Raw genomic sequence first — 27,420 nt, 5'->3', positions numbered from 1 at the left:
CATAACAAATCTGCCATTTTCATGTTTATTGTAACGTGTTATCTGTCCTAAGTCACTTGCCCCCTCCCATTAGTCACTTGGGCCCACTTTATCCGCTGTGGGCTGTATTACGTGACTTGTAAGTTAAACTGTAAGAAATGAGTTGTTTAAGGAGGTACATAGTGAACAGCCTGAAAAATGGTTGTGTTTGGTTGCTCGATTGTGTTGATAATCATCTTGTAAATAAATCTGTGATATACAGAATTTGGTGCGAGATCAGTAGTTAACAAAATAGGTAAACGCATAAGCGGCAGAATGTTTTACAATATTTATCTATAATTCTTTACTTCATAAATTGTGAATTTAAACTACTATTTTATGATCATAATGAAACACAATAAATGCAATGTTATATTTTTGAGGCAGGTCAAAGAAGTATACCGTTGTCCTTTCCTGACAGTATCGTACATAAAAAAACTTTAAAAATGATATTAATTGATACTCTAAAATGGTAGCAATTTCCAACAAAACTTTGAACATTATCGGATCCGAATAAGTTCGTTCTTTAAATGCGCTAAAATAGAAATTCCAAATTTGCGTAAGTTGATTAGTTTATAAGGCCATGAATTATCTTTATTGATCCTATGTCATATTAAAGAGCTTCATTAAATAACTGTTTTTGTACGCGTCGATGGTGTAACGGTTAGCATTGGTGCCTTCCAAGCACTAGTTCCGGGTTCGACTCCCGGTCGACGCAAGATTTTTAATACTAAAATAGTGTTAAAATTATATAATAAAATATACATAGTTTGATATTAAATAATTTTTTTAACTTATGTAGCAATAAAGCTAAAATTTAATGTATATAACCCCACATTATCCGACTGGTAATTTTACCCGACTCTGATTTTCAAAATTCGTTAAATAAACGTGAACAATTAAAAAATAATTTAATATGTGTTATTAAACATTAAAAAAAATTAAAGGAAACATTTTCTTATAGATTAAAATTTTGTGCTTTAAAATGAAAATAGTTAAAATATAATAAATTATATAATTAACAATGTCCAGATAAGCCAACATAATACATAAAATTGGTTGCAAAAATGGGAATAAGTTAACTTAATTTGGGACTCTCTAACAAAAATTTGAGCTTTATTTATTACGAATAAGTTAAGTCATTTAAAGTGCAAAAAAATAAAATTTATATTTTTTATAAGTTGTTTAGCTTTTAACCTATAAAAGAGTAAACGAGAATAAGCGAAAATATATAAACAATAAAAATTTTGATTTTCCTTATTACATTTTACTTTGATATTAATTTAGTACGTTAATAAGCAGAAAGGGACATAATGTAAATTAAGCGTTTATTTTTGAAAAAAGTAAGTCAAAGTTTTGTATCAACTATCCCATAATAGCAATTATAATTAGAAATTTCACAACACGATATTTTTAGTTTATTGAGTTTCGTAATGCAGCACCTGGTTGAACGGAAATATCCATTTAATGCAATATTTTTTGTAAATTTTAAATGAAATATATTTGCAAATATTTTTATAATGGTGCTTTAACTTTGTTTTTATGGTATATCTATATATTCTAGAAAAATTATGTTTCCTTTGTGATGTGCAAATGTTAGTTAAAAAAAATTTTTTACATAATGTAAGCTTAGCGTTTTTTTAAAGAGGAAGTAAGTTAAGGTTTTGTATCAACTAACCCATAATACCAATTATAATCAGAAATTTCGCCACACGATATCTTTAATTTAATGAGTTTCGTAATGCAATATGTGTCAGGATGGCCGAGTGGTCTAAGGCGCCAGACTCAAGATAAAATCTTCGCCGTTGTGCGGCGATGGGTGTTCTGGTCTCCGACTGGAGGCGTGGGTTCGAATCCCACTTCTGACAATATTTTTATATGATTAAAACACGATTTTTGAATTAAATAAACAACTTTTTAATTTCACTAGTGTTGGCATAACGTCAGGTTAAAAATAAAGATAGGTTTATTCAGAAGTTCACGGATATAACACGTAACTAAATTTATTCAAAAAAAATTTAACTTTTTATTTTAAACTTAACCGTCATAAAGAAACCAGTATTTAATTATAAGTGAATTACCAGCTTTACGAATTGCAAATTTGACTGTAACTTACCTTTCCAAAGTAACCAAGTTAAAGGGTAAAAATAAGTTCCCTCGTCCGATTATTTAAAAAAACTTTTATGTAACAGGTATGTACTAGTTAACTAATTTAATAAAATAAGTATTTATTGCTAATATTCTTCTTACCAATATAGGTCAAGTCTGAATCCAAATTATGTATTAGTGGTAAAGTAATTAGCCAATACCAAACAATAAATTTAACGTAGCAAACATTTATCAATGGAATACCATAACAAATCTGCCATTTTCATGTTTATTGTAACGTGTTATCTGTCCTAAGTCACTTGCCCCCTCCCATTAGTCACTTGGGCCCACTTTATCCGCTGTGGGCTGTATTACGTGACTTGTAAGTTAAACTGTAAGAAATGAGTTGTTTAAGGAGGTACATAGTGAACAGCCTGAAAAATGGTTGTGTTTGGTTGCTCGATTGTGTTGATAATCATCTTGTAAATAAATCTGTGATATACAGAATTTGGTGCGAGATCAGTAGTTAACAAAATAGGTAAACGCATAAGCGGCAGAATGTTTTACAATATTTATCTATAATTCTTTACTTCATAAATTGTGAATTTAAACTACTATTTTATGATCATAATGAAACACAATAAATGCAATGTTATATTTTTGAGGCAGGTCAAAGAAGTATACCGTTGTCCTTTCCTGACAGTATCGTACATAAAAAAACTTTAAAAATGATATTAATTGATACTCTAAAATGGTAGCAATTTCCAACAAAACTTTGAACATTATCGGATCCGAATAAGTTCGTTCTTTAAATGCGCTAAAATAGAAATTCCAAATTTGCGTAAGTTGATTAGTTTATAAGGCCATGAATTATCTTTATTGATCCTATGTCATATTAAAGAGCTTCATTAAATAACTGTTTTTGTACGCGTCGATGGTGTAACGGTTAGCATTGGTGCCTTCCAAGCACTAGTTCCGGGTTCGACTCCCGGTCGACGCAAGATTTTTAATACTAAAATAGTGTTAAAATTATATAATAAAATATACATAGTTTGATATTAAATAATTTTTTTAACTTATGTAGCAATAAAGCTAAAATTTAATGTATATAACCCCACATTATCCGACTGGTAATTTTACCCGACTCTGTTTTTCAAAATTCGTTAAATAAACGTGAACAATTAAAAAATAATTTAATATGTGTTATTAAACATTAAAAAAAATTAAAGGAAACATTTTCTTATAGATTAAAATTTTGTGCTTTAAAATGAAAATAGTTAAAATATAATAAATTATATAATTAACAATGTCCAGATAAGCCAACATAATACATAAAATTGGTTGCAAAAATGGGAATAAGTTAACTTAATTTGGGACTCTCTAACAAAAATTTGAGCTTTATTTATTACGAATAAGTTAAGTCATTTAAAGTGCAAAAAAATAAAATTTATATTTTTTATAAGTTGTTTAGCTTTTAACCTATAAAAGAGTAAACGAGAATAAGCGAAAATATATAAACAATAAAAATTTTGATTTTCCTTATTACATTTTACTTTGATATTAATTTAGTACGTAAATAAGCAGAAAGGGACATAATGTAAATTAAGCGTTTATTTTTGAAAAAAGTAAGTCAAAGTTTTGTATCAACTATCCCATAATAGCAATTATAATTAGAAATTTCATAACACGATATTTTTAGTTTATTGAGTTTCGTAATGCAGCACCTGGTTGAACGGAAATACCCATTTAATGCAATATTTTTTGTAAATTTTAAATGAAATATATTTGCAAATATTTTTATAATGGTGTTTTAACTTTGTTTTTATGGTATATCTATATATTCTAGAAAAATTATGTTTCCCTTGTGATGTGCAAATGTTAGTTAAAAAAAATTTTTTACATAATGTAAGCTTAGCGTTTTTTTAAAGAGGAAGTAAGTTAAGGTTTTGTATCAACTAACCCATAATACCAATTATAATCAGAAATTTCGCCACACGATATCTTTAATTTAATGAGTTTCGTAATGCAAAATGTGTCAGGATGGCCGAGTGGTCTAAGGCGCCAGACTCAAGGTAAAATCTTCGCCGTTGTGCGGCGATGGGTGTTCTGGTCTCCGACTGGAGGCGTGGGTTCGAATCCCACTTCTGACAATATTTTTATATGATTAAAACACGATTTTTGAATTAAATAAACAACTTTTTAATTTCACTATTGTTGGCATAACGTCAGGTTAAAAATAAAAATAGGTTTATTCAGAAGTTCACGGATATAACACGTAACTAAATTTATTCAAAAAAAATTTTACTTTTTATTTTAAACTTAACCGTCATAAAGAAACCAGTATTTAATTATAAGTGAATTACCAGCTTTACAAATTGCAAATTTAACTGTAACTTACCTTTCCAAAGTAACCAAGTTAAAGGGTAAAAATAAGTTCCCTCGTCCGATTATTTAAAAAAACTTTTATGTAACAGGTATGTACTAGTTAACTAATTTAATAAAATAAGTATTTATTGCTAATATTCTTCTTACCAACATAGGTCAAGTCTGAATCCAAATTATGTATTAGTGGTAAAGTAATTAGCCAATACCAAACAATAAATTTAACGTAACAAACATTTATCAATGAAATACCATAACAAATCTGCCATTTTCATGTTTATTGTAATGTGTTATCTGTCCTAAGTCACTTGCCCCCTCCCATTAGTCACTTGGCCCCACTTTGTCCGCTGTGGGCTGTATTACGTGATTTGTAAGTTAAACTGTAAGAAATGAGTTGTTTAAGGAGGCACATAGTGAACAGCCTGAAAAATGGTTGTGTTTGGTTGCTCGATTGTGTTGGTAATCATCTTGTAAATAAATCTGTGATATACAGAATTTGGTGCGAGATCAGTAGTTAACAAAATAGGTAAACGCATAAGCGGCAGAATATTTTACAATATTTATCTATAATTCTTTACTTCATAAATTGTGAATTTAAACAACTATTTTATGATCATAATGAAACACAATAAATGCAATGTTATATTTTTGAGGCAGGTCAAAGAAGTATACCGTTGTCCTTTTCTGACAATATCGTACATAAAAAAAAACTTTAAAAATGATATTAATTTATACTCTAAAATGGTAGCAATTTCCAACAAAACTTTGAACATTATCGGATCCAAATAAGTTCGTTCTTTAAATACGCTAAAATGAAAATTAAAAATTTGCGTAAGTTGATTAGTTTTTAAGGCCATGAATTATCTTTATTGATCCTATGTCATATTAAAGAGCTTCATTAAATAACGGTTTTTGTACGCGTCGATGGTGTAACGGTTAGCATTGGTGCCTTCCAAGCACTAGTTCCGGGTTCGACTCCCGGTTGACGCAAGATTTTTAATACTAAAATAGTGTTAAAATTATATAATAAAATATACATAGTTTGATATTAAAAATTTTTTTAACTTATGTAGCAATAAAGCTAAAATTTAATGTATATAACCCCACATTATCCGACTGGTAATTTTACCCGACTCTGTTTTTCAAAATTCGTTAAATAAACGTGAACAATTAAAAAATAATTTAATATGTGTTATTAAACATTTAAAAAAATTAAAGACAACATCTTCTTATAGAATAAAATTTTGTGCTTTAAAATGAAAATAGTTAAAATATAATAAATTATATAATAAACAATGTCCAGATAAGCCAACATAATATATAAAATTGGTTGCAAAAATGGGAATAAGTTAACTTAATTTGGGACTCTCTAACAAAAGTTTGAGGTTTATTTATTACGAATAAATTAAGTCATTTAAAGTGCAAAAAAATTTTGTATTTTTTATAAGTTGTTTAGCTTTTAACCTATAACAGAGTAAACGAGAATAAGCGAAAATATATAAACAATAAAAATTTTGATTTTCCTTATTACATTTTACTTTGATATTAATTTAGTACGTTAATAAGCAGAAAGGGCGTTATGGCTTAGTGGTAAAGCGCCTGTCTTGTAAACAGGAGATCCTGGGTTCGATCCCCAGTAACGCCTATTCATGTTTTTAAACTATTGTTGTGAAATTTATTAATTTCTAAAAAGTATTCTACCTTTTCTGATTTAAAAATAAATAAAATTTGCGGTTTATATTTGCAAATCTTTTTAATGAAACTTTAAATTTGTTTTCTCGGTAAATCTATAAATTTAAAAAAAATTATTTTCCCTTTGTGATGTGCATATGTTGGTTAGTAAAAATGAATTTTGACATAATGTAAATTAAGCGTTTATTTTTGAAAAAAGTAAGTCAAAGTTTTGTATCAACTATCCCATAATAGCAATTATAATTAGAAATTTCACAACACGATATTTTTAGTTTATTGAGTTTCGTAATGCAGCACCTGGTTGAACGGAAATACCCATTTAATGCAATATTTTTTGTAAATTTTAAATGAAATATATTTGCAAATATTTTTATAATGGTGCTTTAACTTTGTTTTTATGGTATATCTATATATTCTAGAAAAATTATGTTTCCTTTGTGATGTGCAAATGTTAGTTAAAAAAAATTTTTTACATAATGTAAGCTTAGCGTTTTTTTAAAGAGGAAGTAAGTTAAGGTTTTGTATCAACTAACCCATAATACCAATTATAATCAGAAATTTCGCCACACGATATCTTTAATTTAATGAGTTTCGTAATGCAAAATGTGTCAGGATGGCCGAGTGGTCTAAGGCGCCAGACTCAAGATAAAATCTTCGCCGTTGTGCGGCGATGGGTGTTCTGGTCTCCGAATGGAGGCGTGGGTTCGACTCCCACTTCTGACAATATTTTTATATGATTAAAACACGATTTTTGAATTAAATAAACAACTTTTTAATTTCACTAGTGTTGGCATAACGTCAGGTTAAAAATAAAGATAGGTTTATTCAGAAGTTCACGGATATAACACGTAACTAAATTTATTCAAAAAAAATTTAACTTTTTATTTTAAACTTAACCGTCATAAAGAAACCAGTATTTAATTATAAGTGAATTACCAGCTTTACGAATTGCAAATTTGACTGTAACTTACCTTTCCAAAGTAACCAAGTTAAAGGGTAAAAATAAGTTCCCTCGTCCGATTATTTAAAAAAACTTTTATGTAACAGGTATGTACTAGTTAACTAATTTAATAAAATAAGTATTTATTGCTAATATTCTTCTTACCAATATAGGTCAAGTCTGAATCCAAATTATGTATTAGTGGTAAAGTAATTAGCCAATACCAAACAATAAATTTAACGTAGCAAACATTTATCAATGGAATACCATAACAAATCTGCCATTTTCATGTTTATTGTAACGTGTTATCTGTCCTAAGTCACTTGCCCCCTCCCATTAGTCACTTGGGCCCACTTTATCCGCTGTGGGCTGTATTACGTGACTTGTAAGTTAAACTGTAAGAAATGAGTTGTTTAAGGAGGTACATAGTGAACAGCCTGAAAAATGGTTGTGTTTGGTTGCTCGATTGTGTTGATAATCATCTTGTCAATAAATCTGTGATATACAGAATTTGGTGCGAGATCAGTAGTTAACAAAATAGGTAAACGCATAAGCGGCAGAATATTTTACAATATTTATCTATAATTCTTTACTTCATAAATTGTGAATTTAAACTACTATTTTATGATCATAATGAAACACAATAAATGCAATGTTATATTTTTGATGCAGGTCAAAGAAGTATACCGTTGTCCTTTCCTGACAGTATCGTACATAAAAAAACTTTAAAAATGATATTAATTGATACTCTAAAATGGTAGCAATTTCCAACAAAACTTTGAACATTATCGGATCCGAATAAGTTCGTTCTTTAAATGCGCTAAAATAGAAATTCCAAATTTGCGTAAGTTGATTAGTTTATAAGGCCATGAATTATCTTTATTGATCCTATGTCATATTAAAGAGCTTCATTAAATAACTGTTTTTGTACGCGTCGATGGTGTAACGGTTAGCATTGGTGACTTCCAAGCACTAGTTCCGGGTTCGACTCCCGGTCGACGCAAGATTTTTAATACTAAAATAGTGTTAAAATTATATAATAAAATATACATAGTTTGATATTAAATAATTTTTTTAACTTATGTAGCAATAAAGCTAAAATTTAATGTATATAACCCCACATTATCCGACTGGTAATTTTACCCGACTCTGTTTTTCAAAATTCGTTAAATAAACGTGAACAATTAAAAAATAATTTAATATGTGTTATTAAACATTTAAAAAAATTAAAGACAACATCTTCTTATAGAATAAAATTTTGTGCTTTAAAATGAAAATAGTTAAAATATAATAAATTATATAATAAACAATGTCCAGATAAGCCAACATAATATATAAAATTGGTTGCAAAAATGGGAATAAGTTAACTTAATTTGGGACTCTCTAACAAAAGTTTGAGCTTTATTTATTACGAATAAATTAAGTCATTTAAAGTGCAAAAAAATTTTGTATTTTTTATAAGTTGTTTAGCTTTTAACCTATAACAGAGTAAACGAGAATAAGCGAAAATATATAAACAATAAAAATTTTGATTTTCCTTATTACATTTTACTTTGATATTAATTTAGTACGTTAATAAGCAGAAAGGGCGTTATGGCTTAGTGGTAAAGCGCCTGTCTTGTAAACAGGAGATCCTGGGTTCGATCCCCAGTAACGCCTATACATGTTTTTAAACTATTGTTGTGAAATTTATTAATTTCTAAAAAGTATTCTACCTTTTCTGATTTAAAAATAAATAAAATTTGCGGTTTATATTTGCAAATCTTTTTAATGAAACTTTAAATTTGTTTTCTCGGTAAATCTATATATTCTAAAAAAATTATTTTCCCTTTGTGATGTGCATATGTTGGTTAGTAAAAATGAATTTTGACATAATGTAAATTAAGCGTTTATTTTTGAAAAAAGTAAGTCAAAGTTTTGTATCAACTATCCCATAATAGCAATTATAATTAGAAATTTCACAACACGATATTTTTAGTTTATTGAGTTTCGTAATGCAGCACCTGGTTGAACGGAAATACCCATTTAATGCAATATTTTTTGTAAATTTTAAATGAAATATATTTGAAAATATTTTTATAATGGTGCTTTAACTTTGTTTTTATGGTATATCTATATATTCTAGAAAAATTATGTTTTCTTTGTGATGTGCAAATGTTAGTTAAAAAAAAAATTTTACATAATGTAAGCTTAGCGTTTTTTTAAAGAGGAAGTAAGTTAAGGTTTTGTATCAACTAACCCATAATACCAATTATAATCAGAAACTTCGCCACACGATATCTTTAATTTAATGAGTTTCCTAATGCAAAATGTGTCAGGATGGCCGAGTGGTCTAAGGCGCCAGACTCAAGATAAAATCTTCGCCGTTGTGCGGCGATTGGTGTTCTGGTCTCCGAATGGAGGCGTGGGTTCGAATCCCACTTCTGACAATTTTTTTATATAATTAAAACACGATTTTTGAATTAAATAAACAACTTTTTAATTTCACTATTGTTGGCATAACGTCAGGTTAAAAATAAAAATAGGTTTATTTAGAAGTTCACGGATATAACACGTAACTAAATTTATTCAAAAAAAATTTTACTTTTTATTTTAAACTTAACCGTCATAAAGAAACCAGTATTTAATTATAAGTGAATTACCAGCTTTACAAATTGCAAATTTAACTGTAACTTACCTTTCCAAAGTAACCAAGTTAAAGGGTAAAAATAAGTTCCCTCGTCCGATTATTTAAAAAAACTTTTATGTAACAGGTATGTACTAGTTAACTAATTTAATAAAATAAGTATTTATTGCTAATATTCTTCTTACCAACATAGGTCAAGTCTGAATCCAAATTATGTATTAGTGGTAAAGTAATTAGCCAATACCAAACAATAAATTTAACGTACCAAACATTTATCAATGGAATACCATAACAAATCTGCCATTTTCATGTTTATTGTAACGTGTTATCTGTCCTAGGTCACTTGCCCCCTCCGATTAGTCACTTGGGCCCACTTTATCCGCTGTGGGCTGTATTACGTGACTTGTAAGTTAAACTGTAAGAAATGAGTTGTTTAAGGAGGTACATAGTGAACAGCCTGAAAAATGGTTGTGTTTGGTTGCTCGATTGTGTTGATAATCATCTTGTAAATAAATCTGTGATATACAGAATTTGGTGCGAGATCAGTAGTTAACAAAATAGGTAAACGCATAAGCGGCAGAATATTTTACAATATTTATCTATAATTCTTTAGTTCATAAATTGTGAATTTAAACTACTATTTTATGATCATAATGAAACACAATAAATGCAATGTTATATTTTTGAGGCAGGTCAAAGAAGTATACCGTTGTCGTTTCCTGACAGTATCGTACATAAAAAAAACTTAAAAAATGATATTAATTTATACTCTAAAATGGTAGCAATTTCCAACAAAACTTTGAACATTATCGGATCCGAATAAGTTCGTTCTTTAAATGCGCTAAAATGGAAATTCCAAATTTGCGTAAGTTGATTTGTTTATAAGGCCATGAATTATCTTTATTGATCCTATGTCATATTAAAGAGCTTCATTAAATAACTGTTTTTGTACGCGTCGATGGTGTAACGGTTAGCATTGGTGCCTTCCAAGCACTAGTTCTGGGTTCGACTCCCGGTCGACGAAAGATTTTTAATACTAAAATAGTGTTAAAATTATATAATAAAATACACATAGTTTGATATTAAATAATTTTTTTAACTTATGTAGCAATAAAGCTAAAATTTAATGTATATAACCCCACATTATCCGACTGGTAATTTTACCCGACTCTGTTTTTCAAAATTCGTTAAATAAACGTGAACAATTAAAAAATAATTTAATATGTGTTATTAAACATTTAAAAAAATTAAAGACAACATCTTCTTATAGAATAAAATTATGTGCTTTAAAATGAAAATAATTAAAATATAATAAATTATATAATAAACAATGTCCAGATAAGCCAACATAATATATAAAATTGGTTGCAAAAATGGGAATAAGTTAACTTAATTTGGGACTCTCTAACAAAAGTTTGAGCTTTATTTATTACGAATAAATTAAGTCATTTAAAGTGCAAAAAAATTTTGTATTTTTTATAAGTTGTTTAGCTTTTAACCTATAACAGAGTAAACGAGAATAAGCGAAAATATATAAACAATAAAAATTTTGATTTTCCTTATTACATTTTACTTTGATATTAATTTAGTACGTTAATAAGCAGAAAGGGCGTTATGGCTTAGTGGTAAAGCGCCTGTCTTGTAAACAGGAGATCCTGGGTTCGATCCCCAGTAACGCCTATACATGTTTTTAAACTATTGTTGTGAAATTTATTAATTTCTAAAAAGTATTCTACCTTTTCTGATTTAAAAATAAATAAAATTTGCGGTTTATATTTGCAAATCTTTTTAATGAAACTTTAAATTTGTTTTCTCGGTAAATCTATATATTCTAAAAAAATTATTTTCCCTTTGTGATGTGCATATGTTGGTTAGTAAAAATGAATTTTGACATAATGTAAATTAAGCGTTTATTTTTGAAAAAAGTAAGTCAAAGTTTTGTATCAACTATCCCATAATAGCAATTATAATTAGAAATTTCACAACACGATATTTTTAGTTTATTGAGTTTCGTAATGCAGCACCTGGTTGAACGGAAATACCCATTTAATGCAATATTTTTTGTAAATTTTAAATGAAATATATTTGAAAATATTTTTATAATGGTGCTTTAACTTTGTTTTTATGGTATATCTATATATTCTAGAAAAATTATGTTTTCTTTGTGATGTGCAAATGTTAGTTAAAAAAAAAATTTTACATAATGTAAGCTTAGCGTTTTTTTAAAGAGGAAGTAAGTTAAGGTTTTGTATCAACTAACCCATAATACCAATTATAATCAGAAACTTCGCCACACGATATCTTTAATTTAATGAGTTTCCTAATTCAAAATGTGTCAGGATGGCCGAGTGGTCTAAGGCGCCAGACTCAAGATAAAATCTTCGCCGTTGTGCGGCGATGGGTGTTCTGGTCTCCGAATGGAGGCGTGGGTTCGAATCCCACTTCTGACAATTTTTTTATATAATTAAAACACGATTTTTGAATTAAATAAACAACTTTTTAATTTCACTATTGTTGGCATAACGTCAGGTTAAAAATAAAAATAGGTTTATTTAGAAGTTCACGGATATAACACGTAACTAAATTTATTCAAAAAAAATTTTACTTTTTATTTTAAACTTAACCGTCATAAAGAAACCAGTATTTAATTATAAGTGAATTACCAGCTTTACAAATTGCAAATTTAACTGTAACTTACCTTTCCAAAGTAACCAAGTTAAAGGGTAAAAATAAGTTCCCTCGTCCGATTATTTAAAAAAACTTTTATGTAACAGGTATGTACTAGTTAACTAATTTAATAAAATAAGTATTTATTGCTAATATTCTTCTTACCAACATAGGTCAAGTCTGAATCCAAATTATGTATTAGTGGTAAAGTAATTAGCCAATACCAAACAATAAATTTAACGTACCAAACATTTATCAATGGAATACCATAACAAATCTGCCATTTTCATGTTTATTGTAACGTGTTATCTGTCCTAGGTCACTTGCCCCCTCCCATTAGTCACTTGGGCCCACTTTATCCGCTGTGGGCTGTATTACGTGACTTGTAAGTTAAACTGTAAGAAATGAGTTGTTTAAGGAGGTACATAGTGAACAGCCTGAAAAATGGTTGTGTTTGGTTGCTCGATTGTGTTGATAATCATCTTGTAAATAAATCTGTGATATACAGAATTTGGTGCGAGATCAGTAGTTAACAAAATAGGTAAACGCATAAGCGGCAGAATATTTTACAATATTTATCTATAATTCTTTAGTTCATAAATTGTGAATTTAAACTACTATTTTATGATCATAATGAAACACAATAAATGCAATGTTATATTTTTGAGGCAGGTCAAAGAAGTATACCGTTGTCGTTTCCTGACAGTATCGTACATAAAAAAAACTTAAAAAATGATATTAATTTATACTCTAAAATGGTAGCAATTTCCAACAAAACTTTGAACATTATCGGATCCGAATAAGTTCGTTCTTTAAATGCGCTAAAATGGAAATTCCAAATTTGCGTAAGTTGATTTGTTTATAAGGCCATGAATTATCTTTATTGATCCTATGTCATATTAAAGAGCTTCATTAAATAACTGTTTTTGTACGCGTCGATGGTGTAACGGTTAGCATTGGTGCCTTCCAAGCACTAGTTCTGGGTTCGACTCCCGGTCGACGAAAGATTTTTAATACTAAAATAGTGTTAAAATTATATAATAAAATACACATAGTTTGATATTAAATAATTTTTTTAACTTATGTAGCAATAAAGCTAAAATTTAATGTATATAACCCCACATTATCCGACTGGTAATTTTACCCGACTCTGTTTTTCAAAATTCGTTAAATAAACGTGAACAATTAAAAAATAATTTAATATGTGTTATTAAACATTTAAAAAAATTAAAGACAACATCTTCTTATAGAATAAAATTTTGTGCTTTAAAATGAAAATAGTTAAAATATAATAAATTATATAATAAACAATGTCCAGATAAGCCAACATAATATATAAAATTGGTTGCAAAAATGGGAATAAGTTAACTTAATTTGGGACTCTCTAACAAAAGTTTGAGGTTTATTTATTACGAATAAATTAAGTCATTTAAAGTGCAAAAAAATTTTGTATTTTTTATAAGTTGTTTAGCTTTTAACCTATAACAGAGTAAACGAGAATAAGCGAAAATATATAAACAATAAAAATTTTGATTTTCCTTATTACATTTTACTTTGATATTAATTTAGTACGTTAATAAGCAGAAAGGGCGTTATGGCTTAGTGGTAAAGCGCCTGTCTTGTAAACAGGAGATCCTGGGTTCGATCCCCAGTAACGCCTATTCATGTTTTTAAACTATTGTTGTGAAATTTATTAATTTCTAAAAAGCATTCTACCTTTTCTGATTTAAAAATAAATAAAATTTGCGGTTTATATTTGCAAATCTTTTTAATGAAACTTTAAATTTGTTTTCTCGGTAAATCTATAAATTTAAAAAAAATTATTTTCCCTTTGTGATGTGCATATGTTGGTTAGTAAAAATGAATTTTGACATAATGTAAATTAAGCGTTTATTTTTGAAAAAAGTAAGTCAAAGTTTTGTATCAACTATCCCATAATAGCAATTATAATTAGAAATTTCACAACACAATATTTTTAGTTTATTGAGTTTCGTAATGCAGCACCTGGTTGAACGGAAATACCCATTTAATGCAATATTTTTTGTAAATTTTAAATGAAATATATTTGAAAATATTTTTATAATGGTGCTTTAACTTTGTTTTTATGGTATATCTATATATTCTAGAAAAATTATGTTTTCTTTGTGATGTGCAAATGTTAGTTAAAAAAAAAATTTTACATAATGTAAGCTTAGCGTTTTTTTAAAGAGGAAGTAAGTTAAGGTTTTGTATCAACTAACCCATAATACCAATTATAATCAGAAACTTCGCCACACGATATCTTTAATTTAATGAGTTTCCTAATGCAAAATGTGTCAGGATGGCCGAGTGGTCTAAGGCGCCAGACTCAAGATAAAATCTTTGCCGTTGTGCGGCGATGGGTGTTCTGGTCTCCGAATGGAGGCGTGGGTTCGAATCCCACTTCTGACAATTTTTTTATATAATTAAAACACGATTTTTGAATTAAATAAACAACTTTTTAATTTCACTATTGTTGGCATAACGTCAGGTTAAAAATAAAAATAGGTTTATTGAGAAGTTCACGGATATAACACGTAACTAAATTTATTCAAAAAAAATTTTACTTTTTATTTTAAACTTAACCGTCATAAAGAAACCAGTATTTAATTATAAGTGAATTACCAGCTTTACAAATTGCAAATTTAACTGTAACTTACCTTTCCAAAGTAACCAAGTTAAAGGGTAAAAATAAGTTCCCTCGTCCGATTATTTAAAAAAACTTTTATGTAACAGGTATGTACTAGTTAACTAATTTAATAAAATAAGTATTTATTGCTAATATTCTTCTTACCAACATAGGTCAAGTCTGAATCCAAATTATGTATTAGTGGTAAAGTAATTAGCCAATACCAAACAATAAATTTAACGTAGCAAACATTTATCAATGGAATACCATAACAAATCTGCCATTTTCATGTTTATTGTAACGTGTTATCTGTCCTAGGTCACTTGCCCCCTCCCATTAGTCACTTGGGCCCACTTTATCCGCTGTGGGCTGTATTACGTGACTTGTAAGTTAAACTGTAAGAAATGAGGTGTTTAAGAAGGTACATAGTGAACAGCCTGAAAAATGGTTGTGTTTGGTTGCTCGATTGTGTTGATAATCATCTTGTAAATAAATCTGTGATATACAGAATTTGGTGCGAGATCAGTAGTTAACAAAATAGGTAAACGCATAAGCGGCAGAATATTTTACAATATTTATCTATAATTCTTTAGTTCATAAATTGTGAATTTAAACTACTATTTTATGATCATAATGAAACACAATAAATGCAATGTTATATTTTTGAGGCAGGTCAAAGAAGTATACCGTTGTCGTTTCCTGACAGTATCGTACATAAAAAAAACTTAAAAAATGATACTAATTTATACTCTAAAATGGTAGCAATTTCCAACAAAACTTTGAACATTATCGGATCCGAATAAGTTCGTTCTTTAAATGCGCTAAAATAGAAATTCCAAATTTGCGTAAGTTGATTTGTTTATAAGGCCATGAATTATCTTTATTGATCCTATGTCATATTAAAGAGCTTCATTAAATAACTGTTTTTGTACGCGTCGATGGTGTAACGGTTAGCATTGGTGCCTTCCAAGCACTAGTTCCGGGTTCGACTCCCGGTCGACGCAAGATTTTTAATACTAAAATAGTGTTAAAATTATATAATAAAATATACATAGTTTGATATTAAATAATTTTTTTAACTTATGTAGCAATAAAGCTAAAATTTAATGTATATAACCCCACATTATCCGACTGGTAATTTTACCCGACTCTGTTTTTCAAAATTCGTTAAATAAACGTGAACAATTAAAAAATAATTTAATATGTGTTATTAAACATTAAAAAAAATTAAAGGAAACATTTTCTTATAGATTAAAATTTTGTGCTTTAAAATGAAAATAGTTAAAATATAATAAATTATATAATTAACAATGTCCAGATAAGCCAACATAATACATAAAATTGGTTGCAAAAATGGGAATAAGTTAACTTAATTTGGGACTCTCTAACAAAAATTTGAGCTTTATTTATTACGAATAAGTTAAGTCATTTAAAGTGCAAAAAAATAAAATTTATATTTTTTATAAGTTGTTTAGCTTTTAACCTATAAAAGAGTAAACGAGAATAAGCGAAAATATATAAACAATAAAAATTTTGATTTTCCTTATTACATTTTACTTTGATATTAATTTAGTACGTTAATAAGCAGAAAGGGACATAATGTAAATTAAGCGTTTATTTTTGAAAAAAGTAAGTCAAAGTTTTGTATCAACTATCCCATAATAGCAATTATAATTAGAAATTTCACAACACGATATTTTTAGTTTATTGAGTTTCGTAATGCAGCACCTGGTTGAACGGAAATACCCATTTAATGCAATATTTTTTGTAAATTTTAAATGAAATATATTTGCAAATATTTTTATAATGGTGCTTTAACTTTGTTTTTATGGTATATCTATATATTCTAGAAAAATTATGTTTCCTTTGTGATGTGCAAATGTTAGTTAAAAAAAATTTTTTACATAATGTAAGCTTAGCGTTTTTTTAAAGAGGAAGTAAGTTAAGGTTTTGTATCAACTAACCCATAATACCAATTATAATCAGAAATTTCGCCACACGATATCTTTAATTTAATGAGTTTCGTAATGCAAAATGTGTCAGGATGGCCGAGTGGTCTAAGGCGTCAGACTCAAGATAAAATCTTCGCCGTTGTGCGGCGATGGGTGTTCTGGTCTCCGACTGGAGGCGTGGGTTCGAATCCCACTTCTGACAATATTTTTATATGATTAAAACACGATTTTTGAATTAAATAAACAACTTTTTAATTTCACTAGTGTTGGCATAACGTCAGGTTAAAAATAAAGATAGGTTTATTCAGAAGTTCACGGATATAACACGTAACTAAATTTATTCAAAAAAAATTTAACTTTTTATTTTAAACTTAACCGTCATAAAGAAACCAGTATTTAATTATAAGTGAATTACCAGCTTTACGAATTGCAAATTTGACTGTAACTTACCTTTCCAAAGTAACCAAGTTAAAGGGTAAAAATAAGTTCCCTCGTCCGATTATTTAAAAAAACTTTTATGTAACAGGTATGTACTAGTTAACTAATTTAATAAAATAAGTATTTATTGCTAATATTCTTCTTACCAATATAGGTCAAGTCTGAATCCAAATTATGTATTAGTGGTAAAGTAATTAGCCAATACCAAACAATAAATTTAACGTAGCAAACATTTATCAATGGAATACCATAACAAATCTGCCATTTTCATGTTTATTGTAACGTGTTATCTGTCCTAAGTCACTTGCCCCCTCCCATTAGTCACTTGGGCCCACTTTATCCGCTGTGGGCTGTATTACGTGACTTGTAAGTTAAACTGTAAGAAATGAGTTGTTTAAGGAGGTACATAGTGAACAGCCTGAAAAATGGTTGTGTTTGGTTGCTCGATTGTGTTGATAATCATCTTGTAAATAAATCTGTGATATACAGAATTTGGTGCGAGATCAGTAGTTAACAAAATAGGTAAACGCATAAGCGGCAGAATGTTTTACAATATTTATCTATAATTCTTTACTTCATAAATTGTGAATTTAAACTACTATTTTATGATCATAATGAAACACAATAAATGCAATGTTATATTTTTGAGGCAGGTCAAAGAAGTATACCGTTGTCCTTTCCTGACAGTATCGTACATAAAAAAACTTTAAAAATGATATTAATTGATACTCTAAAATGGTAGCAATTTCCAACAAAACTTTGAACATTATCGGATCCGAATAAGTTCGTTCTTTAAATGCGCTAAAATAGAAATTCCAAATTTGCGTAAGTTGATTAGTTTATAAGGCCATGAATTATCTTTATTGATCCTATGTCATATTAAAGAGCTTCATTAAATAACTGTTTTTGTACGCGTCGATGGTGTAACGGTTAGCATTGGTGCCTTCCAAGCACTAGTTCCGGGTTCGACTCCCGGTCGACGCAAGATTTTTAATACTAAAATAGTGTTAAAATTATATAATAAAATATACATAGTTTGATATTAAATAATTTTTTTAACTTATGTAGCAATAAAGCTAAAATTTAATGTATATAACCCCACATTATCCGACTGGTAATTTTACCCGACTCTGATTTTCAAAATTCGTTAAATAAACGTGAACAATTAAAAAATAATTTAATATGTGTTATTAAACATTAAAAAAAATTAAAGGAAACATTTTCTTATAGATTAAAATTTTGTGCTTTAAAATGAAAATAGTTAAAATATAATAAATTATATAATTAACAATGTCCAGATAAGCCAACATAATACATAAAATTGGTTGCAAAAATGGGAATAAGTTAACTTAATTTGGGACTCTCTAACAAAAATTTGAGCTTTATTTATTACGAATAAGTTAAGTCATTTAAAGTGCAAAAAAATAAAATTTATATTTTTTATAAGTTGTTTAGCTTTTAACCTATAAAAGAGTAAACGAGAATAAGCGAAAATATATAAACAATAAAAATTTTGATTTTCCTTATTACAATTTACTTTGATATTAATTTAGTACGTTAATAAGCAGAAAGGGACATAATGTAAATTAAGCGTTTATTTTTGAAAAAAGTAAGTCAAAGTTTTGTATCAACTATCCCATAATAGCAATTATAATTAGAAATTTCACAACACGATATTTTTAGTTTATTGAGTTTCGTAATGCAGCACCTGGTTGAACGGAAATATCCATTTAATGCAATATTTTTTGTAAATTTTAAATGAAATATATTTGCAAATATTTTTATAATGGTGCTTTAACTTTGTTTTTATGGTATATCTATATATTCTAGAAAAATTATGTTTCCTTTGTGATGTGCAAATGTTAGTTAAAAAAATTTTTTTACATAATGTAAGCTTAGCGTTTTTTTAAAGAGGAAGTAAGTTAAGGTTTTGTATCAACTAACCCATAATACCAATTATAATCAGAAATTTCGCCACACGATATCTTTAATTTAATGAGTTTCGTAATGCAATATGTGTCAGGATGGCCGAGTGGTCTAAGGCGCCAGACTCAAGATAAAATCTTCGCCGTTGTGCGGCGATGGGTGTTCTGGTCTCCGACTGGAGGCGTGGGTTCGAATCCCACTTCTGACAATATTTTTATATGATTAAAACACGATTTTTGAATTAAATAAACAACTTTTTAATTTCACTAGTGTTGGCATAACGTCAGGTTAAAAATAAAGATAGGTTTATTCAGAAGTTCACGGATATAACACGTAACTAAATTTATTCAAAAAAAATTTAACTTTTTATTTTAAACTTAACCGTCATAAAGAAACCAGTATTTAATTATAAGTGAATTACCAGCTTTACGAATTGCAAATTTGACTGTAACTTACCTTTCCAAAGTAACCAAGTTAAAGGGTAAAAATAAGTTCCCTCGTCCGATTATTTAAAAAAACTTTTATGTAACAGGTATGTACTAGTTAACTAATTTAATAAAATAAGTATTTATTGCTAATATTCTTCTTACCAATATAGGTCAAGTCTGAATCCAAATTATGTATTAGTGGTAAAGTAATTAGCCAATACCAAACAATAAATTTAACGTAGCAAACATTTATCAATGGAATACCATAACAAATCTGCCATTTTCATGTTTATTGTAACGTGTTATCTGTCCTAAGTCACTTGCCCCCTCCCATTAGTCACTTGGGCCCACTTTATCCGCTGTGGGCTGTATTACGTGACTTGTAAGTTAAACTGTAAGAAATGAGTTGTTTAAGGAGGTACATAGTGAACAGCCTGAAAAATGGTTGTGTTTGGTTGCTCGATTGTGTTGATAATCATCTTGTAAATAAATCTGTGATATACAGAATTTGGTGCGAGATCAGTAGTTAACAAAATAGGTAAACGCATAAGCGGCAGAATGTTTTACAATATTTATCTATAATTCTTTACTTCATAAATTGTGAATTTAAACTACTATTTTATGATCATAATGAAACACAATAAATGCAATGTTATATTTTTGAGGCAGGTCAAAGAAGTATACCGTTGTCCTTTCCTGACAGTATCGTACATAAAAAAACTTTAAAAATGATATTAATTGATACTCTAAAATGGTAGCAATTTCCAACAAAACTTTGAACATTATCGGATCCGAATAAGTTCGTTCTTTAAATGCGCTAAAATAGAAATTCCAAATTTGCGTAAGTTGATTAGTTTATAAGGCCATGAATTATCTTTATTGATCCTATGTCATATTAAAGAGCTTCATTAAATAACTGTTTTTGTACGCGTCGATGGTGTAACGGTTAGCATTGGTGCCTTCCAAGCACTAGTTCCGGGTTCGACTCCCGGTCGACGCAAGATTTTTAATACTAAAATAGTGTTAAAATTATATAATAAAATATACATAGTTTGATATTAAATAATTTTTTTAACTTATGTAGCAATAAAGCTAAAATTTAATGTATATAACCCCACATTATCCGACTGGTAATTTTACCCGACTCTGATTTTCAAAATTCGTTAAATAAACGTGAACAATTAAAAAATAATTTAATATGTGTTATTAAACATTAAAAAAAATTAAAGGAAACATTTTCTTATAGATTAAAATTTTGTGCTTTAAAATGAAAATAGTTAAAATATAATAAATTATATAATTAACAATGTCCAGATAAGCCAACATAATACATAAAATTGGTTGCAAAAATGGGAATAAGTTAACTTAATTTGGGACTCTCTAACAAAAATTTGAGCTTTATTTATTACGAATAAGTTAAGTCATTTAAAGTGCAAAAAAATAAAATTTATATTTTTTATAAGTTGTTTAGCTTTTAACCTATAAAAGAGTAAACGAGAATAAGCGAAAATATATAAACAATAAAAATTTTGATTTTCCTTATTACAATTTACTTTGATATTAATTTAGTACGTTAATAAGCAGAAAGGGACATAATGTAAATTAAGCGTTTATTTTTGAAAAAAGTAAGTCAAAGTTTTGTATCAACTATCCCATAATAGCAATTATAATTAGAAATTTCACAACACGATATTTTTAGTTTATTGAGTTTCGTAATGCAGCACCTGGTTGAACGGAAATATCCATTTAATGCAATATTTTTTGTAAATTTTAAATGAAATATATTTGCAAATATTTTTATAATGGTGCTTTAACTTTGTTTTTATGGTATATCTATATATTCTAGAAAAATTATGTTTCCTTTGTGATGTGCAAATGTTAGTTAAAAAAATTTTTTTACATAATGTAAGCTTAGCGTTTTTTTAAAGAGGAAGTAAGTTAAGGTTTTGTATCAACTAACCCATAATACCAATTATAATCAGAAATTTCGCCACACGATATCTTTAATTTAATGAGTTTCGTAATGCAATATGTGTCAGGATGGCCGAGTGGTCTAAGGCGCCAGACTCAAGATAAAATCTTCGCCGTTGTGCGGCGATGGGTGTTCTGGTCTCCGACTGGAGGCGTGGGTTCGAATCCCACTTCTGACAATATTTTTATATGATTAAAACACGATTTTTGAATTAAATAAACAACTTTTTAATTTCACTAGTGTTGGCATAACGTCAGGTTAAAAATAAAGATAGGTTTATTCAGAAGTTCACGGATATAACACGTAACTAAATTTATTCAAAAAAAATTTAACTTTTTATTTTAAACTTAACCGTCATAAAGAAACCAGTATTTAATTATAAGTGAATTACCAGCTTTACGAATTGCAAATTTGACTGTAACTTACCTTTCCAAAGTAACCAAGTTAAAGGGTAAAAATAAGTTCCCTCGTCCGATTATTTAAAAAAACTTTTATGTAACAGGTATGTACTAGTTAACTAATTTAATAAAATAAGTATTTATTGCTAATATTCTTCTTACCAATATAGGTCAAGTCTGAATCCAAATTATGTATTAGTGGTAAAGTAATTAGCCAATACCAAACAATAAATTTAACGTAGCAAACATTTATCAATGGAATACCATAACAAATCTGCCATTTTCATGTTTATTGTAACGTGTTATCTGTCCTAAGTCACTTGCCCCCTCCCATTAGTCACTTGGGCCCACTTTATCCGCTGTGGGCTGTATTACGTGACTTGTAAGTTAAACTGTAAGAAATGAGTTGTTTAAGGAGGTACATAGTGAACAGCCTGAAAAATGGTTGTGTTTGGTTGCTCGATTGTGTTGATAATCATCTTGTAAATAAATCTGTGATATACAGAATTTGGTGCGAGATCAGTAGTTAACAAAATAGGTAAACGCATAAGCGGCAGAATGTTTTACAATATTTATCTATAATTCTTTACTTCATAAATTGTGAATTTAAACTACTATTTTATGATCATAATGAAACACAATAAATGCAATGTTATATTTTTGAGGCAGGTCAAAGAAGTATACCGTTGTCCTTTCCTGACAGTATCGTACATAAAAAAACTTTAAAAATGATATTAATTGATACTCTAAAATGGTAGCAATTTCCAACAAAACTTTGAACATTATCGGATCCGAATAAGTTCGTTCTTTAAATGCGCTAAAATAGAAATTCCAAATTTGCGTAAGTTGATTAGTTTATAAGGCCATGAATTATCTTTATTGATCCTATGTCATATTAAAGAGCTTCATTAAATAACTGTTTTTGTACGCGTCGATGGTGTAACGGTTAGCATTGGTGCCTTCCAAGCACTAGTTCCGGGTTCGACTCCCGGTCGACGCAAGATTTTTAATACTAAAATAGTGTTAAAATTATATAATAAAATATACATAGTTTGATATTAAATAATTTTTTTAACTTATGTAGCAATAAAGCTAAAATTTAATGTATATAACCCCACATTATCCGACTGGTAATTTTACCCGACTCTGTTTTTCAAAATTCGTTAAATAAACGTGAACAATTAAAAAATAATTTAATATGTGTTATTAAACATTAAAAAAAATTAAAGGAAACATTTTCTTATAGATTAAAATTTTGTGCTTTAAAATGAAAATAGTTAAAATATAATAAATTATATAATTAACAATGTCCAGATAAGCCAACATAATACATAAAATTGGTTGCAAAAATGGGAATAAGTTAACTTAATTTGGGACTCTCTAACAAAAATTTGAGCTTTATTTATTACGAATAAGTTAAGTCATTTAAAGTGCAAAAAAATAAAATTTATATTTTTTATAAGTTGTTTAGCTTTTAACCTATAAAAGAGTAAACGAGAATAAGCGAAAATATATAAACAATAAAAATTTTGATTTTCCTTATTACATTTTACTTTGATATTAATTTAGTACGTTAATAAGCAGAAAGGGACATAATGTAAATTAAGCGTTTATTTTTGAAAAAAGTAAGTCAAAGTTTTGTATCAACTATCCCATAATAGCAATTATAATTAGAAATTTCATAACACGATATTTTTAGTTTATTGAGTTTCGTAATGCAGCACCTGGTTGAACGGAAATACCCATTTAATGCAATATTTTTTGTAAATTTTAAATGAAATATATTTGCAAATATTTTTATAATGGTGTTTTAACTTTGTTTTTATGGTATATCTATATATTCTAGAAAAATTATGTTTCCCTTGTGATGTGCAAATGTTAGTTAAAAAAAATTTTTTACATAATGTAAGCTTAGCGTTTTTTTAAAGAGGAAGTAAGTTAAGGTTTTGTATCAACTAACCCATAATACCAATTATAATCAGAAATTTCGCCACACGATATCTTTAATTTAATGAGTTTCGTAATGCAAAATGTGTCAGGATGGCCGAGTGGTCTAAGGCGCCAGACTCAAGATAAAATCTTCGCCGTTGTGCGGCGATGGGTGTTCTGGTCTCCGACTGGAGGCGTGGGTTCGAATCCCACTTCTGACAATATTTTTATATGATTAAAACACGATTTTTGAATTAAATAAACAACTTTTTAATTTCACTAGTGTTGGCATAACGTCAGGTTAAAAATAAAGATAGGTTTATTCAGAAGTTCACGGATATAACACGTAACTAAATTGATTCAAAAAAAATTTAACTTTTTATTTTAAACTTAACCGTCATAAAGAAACCAGTATTTAATTATAAGTGAATTACCAGCTTTACGAATTGCAAATTTGACTGTAACTTACCTTTCCAAAGTAACCAAGTTAAAGGGTAAAAATAAGTTCCCTCGTCCGATTATTTAAAAAAACTTTTATGTAACAGGTATGTACTAGTTAACTAATTTAATAAAATAAGTATTTATTGCTAATATTCTTCTTACCAATATAGGTCAAGTCTGAATCCAAATTATGTATTAGTGGTAAAGTAATTAGCCAATACCAAACAATAAATTTAACGTAGCAAACATTTATCAATGGAATACCATAACAAATCTGCCATTTTCATGTTCATTGTAACGTGTTATCTGTCCTAAGTCACTTGCCCCCTCCCATTAGTCACTTGGGCCCACTTTATCCGCTGTGGGCTGTATTACGTGACTTGTAAGTTAAACTGTAAGAAATGAGTTGTTTAAGGAGGTACATAGTGAACAGCCTGAAAAATGGTTGTGTTTGGTTGCTCGATTGTGTTGATAATCATCTTGTAAATAAATCTGTGATATACAGAATTTGGTGCGAGATCAGTAGTTAACAAAATAGGTAAACGCATAAGCGGCAGAATGTTTTACAATATTTATCTATAATTCTTTACTTCATAAATTGTGAATTTAAACTACTATTTTATGATCATAATGAAACACAATAAATGCAATGTTATATTTTTGAGGCAGGTCAAAGAAGTATACCGTTGTCCTTTCCTGACAGTATCGTACATAAAAAAACTTTAAAAATGATATTAATTTATACTCTAAAATGGTAGCAATTTCCAACAAAACTTTGAACATTATCGGATCCGAATAAGTTCGTTCTTTAAATGCGCTAAAATGGAAATTCCAAATTTGCGTAAGTTGATTAGTTTATAAGGCCATGAATTATCTTTATTGATCCTATGTCATATTAAAGAGCTTCATTAAATAACTGTTTTTGTACGCGTCGATGGTGTAACGGTTAGCATTGGTGCCTTCCAAGCACTAGTTCCGGGTTCGACTCCCGGTCGACGCAAGATTTTTAATACTAAAATAGTGTTAAAATTATATAATAAAATATACATAGTTTGATATTAAATAATTTTTTTAACTTATGTAGCAATAAAGCTAAAATTTAATGTATATAACCCCACATTATCCGACTGGTAATTTTACCCGACTCTGTTTTTCAAAATTCGTTAAATAAACGTGAACAATTAAAAAATAATTTAATATGTGTTATTAAACATTAAAAAAAATTAAAGGAAACATTTTCTTATAGATTAAAATTTTGTGCTTTAAAATGAAAATAGTTAAAATATAATAAATTATATAATTAACAATGTCCAGATAAGCCAACATAATACATAAAATTGGTTGCAAAAATGGGAATAAGTTAACTTAATTTGGGACTCTCTAACAAAAATTTGAGCTTTATTTATTACGAATAAGTTAAGTCATTTAAAGTGCAAAAAAATAAAATTTATATTTTTTATAAGTTGTTTAGCTTTTAACCTATAAAAGAGTAAACGAGAATAAGCGAAAATATATAAACAATAAAAATTTTGATTTTCCTTATTACATTTTACTTTGATATTAATTTAGTACGTTAATAAGCAGAAAGGGACATAATGTAAATTAAGCGTTTATTTTTGAAAAAAGTAAGTCAAAGTTTTGTATCAACTATCCCATAATAGCAATTATAATTAGAAATTTCATTACACGATATTTTTAGTTTATTGAGTTTCGTAATGCAGCACCTGGTTGAACGGAAATACCCATTTAATGCAATATTTTTTGTAAATTTTAAATGAAATATATTTGCAAATATTTTTATAATGGTGCTTTAACTTTGTTTTTATGGTATATCTATATATTCTAGAAAAATTATGTTTCCCTTGTGATGTGCAAATGTTAGTTAAAAAAAATTTTTTACATAATGTAAGCTTAGCGTTTTTTTAAAGAGGAAGTAAGTTAAGGTTTTGTATCAACTAACCCATAATACCAATTATAATCAGAAATTTCGCCACACGATATCTTTAATTTAATGAGTTTCGTAATGCAAAATGTGTCAGGATGGCCGAGTGGTCTAAGGCGCCAGACTCAAGTTAAAATCTTCGCCGTTGTGCGGCGATGGGTGTTCTGGTCTCCGAATGGAGGCGTGGGTTCGAATCCCACTTCTGACAATATTTTTATATGATTAAAACACGATTTTTGAATTAAATAAACAACTTTTTAATTTCACTATTGTTGGCATAACGTCAGGTTAAAAATAAAAATAGGTTTATTCAGAAGTTCACGGATATAACACGTAACTAAATTTATTCAAAAAAAATTTTACTTTTTATTTTAAACTTAACCGTCATAAAGAAACCAGTATTTAATTATAAGTGAATTACCAGCTTTACGAATTGCAAATTTGACTGTAACTTACCTTTCCAAAGTAACCAAGTTAAAGGGTAAAAATAAGTTCCCTCGTCCGATTATTTAAAAAAACTTTTATGTAACAGGTATGTACTAGTTAACTAATTTAATAAAATAAGTATTTATTGCTAATATTCTTCTTACCAATATAGGTCAAGTCTGAATCCAAATTATGTATTAGTGGTAAAGTAATTAGCCAATACCAAACAATAAATTTAACGTAGCAAACATTTATCAATGGAATACCATAACAAATCTGCCATTTTCATGTTTATTGTAACGTGTTATCTGTCCTAAGTCACTTGCCCCCTCCCATTAGTCACTTGGGCCCACTTTATCCGCTGTGGGCTGTATTACGTGACTTGTAAGTTAAACTGTAAGAAATGAGTTGTTTAAGGAGGTACATAGTGAACAGCCTGAAAAATGGTTGTGTTTGGTTGCTCGATTGTGTTGATAATCATCTTGTAAATAAATCTGTGATATACAGA

At 28.3% G+C, this 27,420-nt stretch overlaps 24 non-coding genes across 24 annotated transcripts; all 24 read left to right on the top strand.

The window, feature by feature from the left end:
• The first annotated feature begins 664 nt into the window (after positions 1–664).
• Positions 665–736, top strand: Trnag-ucc (transfer RNA glycine (anticodon UCC)). The gene has a single exon. It is a non-coding gene; the product is annotated as a tRNA-Gly (tRNA).
• A 1,034-nt stretch (positions 737–1,770) lies between these two features.
• Trnal-caa (transfer RNA leucine (anticodon CAA)) lies at positions 1,771–1,886 on the top strand. Its single transcript has 2 exons — positions 1,771–1,808; positions 1,841–1,886. It is a non-coding gene; the product is annotated as a tRNA-Leu (tRNA).
• Positions 1,887–3,034: 1,148 nt separating this feature from the next.
• Positions 3,035–3,106, top strand: Trnag-ucc (transfer RNA glycine (anticodon UCC)). Its single transcript has one exon. It is a non-coding gene; the product is annotated as a tRNA-Gly (tRNA).
• A 1,034-nt stretch (positions 3,107–4,140) lies between these two features.
• On the top strand, positions 4,141–4,256 carry Trnal-caa (transfer RNA leucine (anticodon CAA)). Its single transcript has 2 exons — positions 4,141–4,178; positions 4,211–4,256. It is a non-coding gene; the product is annotated as a tRNA-Leu (tRNA).
• Positions 4,257–5,406: 1,150 nt separating this feature from the next.
• Trnag-ucc (transfer RNA glycine (anticodon UCC)) lies at positions 5,407–5,478 on the top strand. The gene has a single exon. It is a non-coding gene; the product is annotated as a tRNA-Gly (tRNA).
• A 583-nt stretch (positions 5,479–6,061) lies between these two features.
• On the top strand, positions 6,062–6,133 carry Trnat-ugu (transfer RNA threonine (anticodon UGU)). Its single transcript has one exon. It is a non-coding gene; the product is annotated as a tRNA-Thr (tRNA).
• A 654-nt stretch (positions 6,134–6,787) lies between these two features.
• On the top strand, positions 6,788–6,903 carry Trnal-caa (transfer RNA leucine (anticodon CAA)). The gene is made up of 2 exons: positions 6,788–6,825; positions 6,858–6,903. It is a non-coding gene; the product is annotated as a tRNA-Leu (tRNA).
• A 1,148-nt stretch (positions 6,904–8,051) lies between these two features.
• Positions 8,052–8,123, top strand: Trnag-ucc (transfer RNA glycine (anticodon UCC)). The gene has a single exon. It is a non-coding gene; the product is annotated as a tRNA-Gly (tRNA).
• A 584-nt stretch (positions 8,124–8,707) lies between these two features.
• Positions 8,708–8,779, top strand: Trnat-ugu (transfer RNA threonine (anticodon UGU)). The gene has a single exon. It is a non-coding gene; the product is annotated as a tRNA-Thr (tRNA).
• A 654-nt stretch (positions 8,780–9,433) lies between these two features.
• Positions 9,434–9,549, top strand: Trnal-caa (transfer RNA leucine (anticodon CAA)). Its single transcript has 2 exons — positions 9,434–9,471; positions 9,504–9,549. It is a non-coding gene; the product is annotated as a tRNA-Leu (tRNA).
• Positions 9,550–11,354: 1,805 nt separating this feature from the next.
• Trnat-ugu (transfer RNA threonine (anticodon UGU)) lies at positions 11,355–11,426 on the top strand. Its single transcript has one exon. It is a non-coding gene; the product is annotated as a tRNA-Thr (tRNA).
• A 654-nt stretch (positions 11,427–12,080) lies between these two features.
• Positions 12,081–12,196, top strand: Trnal-caa (transfer RNA leucine (anticodon CAA)). Its single transcript has 2 exons — positions 12,081–12,118; positions 12,151–12,196. It is a non-coding gene; the product is annotated as a tRNA-Leu (tRNA).
• Positions 12,197–14,001: 1,805 nt separating this feature from the next.
• Trnat-ugu (transfer RNA threonine (anticodon UGU)) lies at positions 14,002–14,073 on the top strand. Its single transcript has one exon. It is a non-coding gene; the product is annotated as a tRNA-Thr (tRNA).
• Positions 14,074–14,727: 654 nt separating this feature from the next.
• Positions 14,728–14,843, top strand: Trnal-caa (transfer RNA leucine (anticodon CAA)). The gene is made up of 2 exons: positions 14,728–14,765; positions 14,798–14,843. It is a non-coding gene; the product is annotated as a tRNA-Leu (tRNA).
• A 1,149-nt stretch (positions 14,844–15,992) lies between these two features.
• Trnag-ucc (transfer RNA glycine (anticodon UCC)) lies at positions 15,993–16,064 on the top strand. Its single transcript has one exon. It is a non-coding gene; the product is annotated as a tRNA-Gly (tRNA).
• Positions 16,065–17,098: 1,034 nt separating this feature from the next.
• Trnal-caa (transfer RNA leucine (anticodon CAA)) lies at positions 17,099–17,214 on the top strand. The gene is made up of 2 exons: positions 17,099–17,136; positions 17,169–17,214. It is a non-coding gene; the product is annotated as a tRNA-Leu (tRNA).
• A 1,148-nt stretch (positions 17,215–18,362) lies between these two features.
• Trnag-ucc (transfer RNA glycine (anticodon UCC)) lies at positions 18,363–18,434 on the top strand. The gene has a single exon. It is a non-coding gene; the product is annotated as a tRNA-Gly (tRNA).
• Positions 18,435–19,468: 1,034 nt separating this feature from the next.
• On the top strand, positions 19,469–19,584 carry Trnal-caa (transfer RNA leucine (anticodon CAA)). The gene is made up of 2 exons: positions 19,469–19,506; positions 19,539–19,584. It is a non-coding gene; the product is annotated as a tRNA-Leu (tRNA).
• A 1,148-nt stretch (positions 19,585–20,732) lies between these two features.
• On the top strand, positions 20,733–20,804 carry Trnag-ucc (transfer RNA glycine (anticodon UCC)). The gene has a single exon. It is a non-coding gene; the product is annotated as a tRNA-Gly (tRNA).
• A 1,034-nt stretch (positions 20,805–21,838) lies between these two features.
• Trnal-caa (transfer RNA leucine (anticodon CAA)) lies at positions 21,839–21,954 on the top strand. The gene is made up of 2 exons: positions 21,839–21,876; positions 21,909–21,954. It is a non-coding gene; the product is annotated as a tRNA-Leu (tRNA).
• Positions 21,955–23,102: 1,148 nt separating this feature from the next.
• Trnag-ucc (transfer RNA glycine (anticodon UCC)) lies at positions 23,103–23,174 on the top strand. Its single transcript has one exon. It is a non-coding gene; the product is annotated as a tRNA-Gly (tRNA).
• A 1,034-nt stretch (positions 23,175–24,208) lies between these two features.
• Trnal-caa (transfer RNA leucine (anticodon CAA)) lies at positions 24,209–24,324 on the top strand. Its single transcript has 2 exons — positions 24,209–24,246; positions 24,279–24,324. It is a non-coding gene; the product is annotated as a tRNA-Leu (tRNA).
• A 1,148-nt stretch (positions 24,325–25,472) lies between these two features.
• Positions 25,473–25,544, top strand: Trnag-ucc (transfer RNA glycine (anticodon UCC)). The gene has a single exon. It is a non-coding gene; the product is annotated as a tRNA-Gly (tRNA).
• A 1,034-nt stretch (positions 25,545–26,578) lies between these two features.
• Positions 26,579–26,694, top strand: Trnal-caa (transfer RNA leucine (anticodon CAA)). Its single transcript has 2 exons — positions 26,579–26,616; positions 26,649–26,694. It is a non-coding gene; the product is annotated as a tRNA-Leu (tRNA).
• The last annotated feature ends 726 nt before the right edge of the window (positions 26,695–27,420 follow it).

The sequence above is a fragment of the Corella eumyota genome, chromosome 6, assembly GCF_963082875.1.
Source record: "Corella eumyota chromosome 6, kaCorEumy4.1, whole genome shotgun sequence".
Taxonomy (NCBI): domain Eukaryota; kingdom Metazoa; phylum Chordata; class Ascidiacea; order Phlebobranchia; family Corellidae; genus Corella; species Corella eumyota.
This window is presented reverse-complemented; position numbering and strand designations above follow the sequence as displayed.